Consider the following 1,038-nt stretch of genomic DNA (forward strand, 5'->3'; position numbering starts at 1 on the left):
AAAAAAAGAAAAAAAAGGTCCAGTAAAGGTTGTGGATAAAAGTAACCGGCTTTGGAGAATTGCCTGAATCCTTCCGGCGCTGTGAAAAAAAAAGACCAAAAAAAAGACCTGGTCGTCAACGCCTGCTCCTGTCCATGCCAAACGGCGTTTTCCTCTCAACTTTGGCATGCTCGCTGAGGAAAAGGCAGGTAAAGGTTGTGGATAAAAGTCCGAAGAACCTCGCTACAATTGCCAAAATCTTTCCGCTGCCATTCAAAAATGGACTACTCCTCCACACCTCCTCCCGTCCATGCCAAACGGCGTTTTCTCTCAACTTTGGCATGCTCGGAGAGAAAAAAAGGCAGGTAAAGGTTGTGGATAAAACTCCAAAACCTCGCTACAATTGCCAAAATACTTTCTGGGCCCTCAAAAAAAGGCCTACTCCTCAACGCCTGGTCCCCAGGCACGTGCTGGGGGGCCTCAACTCAGGCTCTGCCCAATGTGGATCAAGGTCCACCTTCGCAGCGCCTTATGCGACACCCTGGTTGTGGGGGACGCGGCGTGGCGTGGCGGATCGCTCCAGTCGGCGCACAGCCGGCAACGGTCGACCCGTCCGCCTGGCTTTACTGCCCCCGCGCTTCTGTCTTTTGCACTGGCAAGCTAGCGACCGCTCGGCGTGCGAGGCCTGAGTCGGGGGACGGGAGTCTCGGGAGCCCACCAGCTCCCCGCAGGCTACCCGCCCGGCTGCCGAGCTTCCCGCCTGCGCGTTCAAGTGTGAACGCGCACGGCCGCCTCGCCGGGCTTCCTTTGCCGGGGCTCGGCTTGTCGGCCGGCGTCTCACGGTCCGTAGAAGGTTCGGTGCGTTCGCTGACGACGGGTCGAGAGAAGCGTTTTCTCTCCTCCCTCACTGACGGTCGTTGGTGCTCCCCAGCCCCTTCGGCGTCCCAAAGCGTAACGCCTGCTTCATCTCGTCAAGGGCGCGCCCGTCTAACCGGGCGTCGTCCGGCACGTGGAAACATTTTACAAAATTCAATTAATTGATTACCAGAATTATTCATT

Source organism: Babylonia areolata, chromosome 32, assembly GCF_041734735.1.
Source record: "Babylonia areolata isolate BAREFJ2019XMU chromosome 32, ASM4173473v1, whole genome shotgun sequence".
Taxonomy (NCBI): domain Eukaryota; kingdom Metazoa; phylum Mollusca; class Gastropoda; order Neogastropoda; family Buccinidae; genus Babylonia; species Babylonia areolata.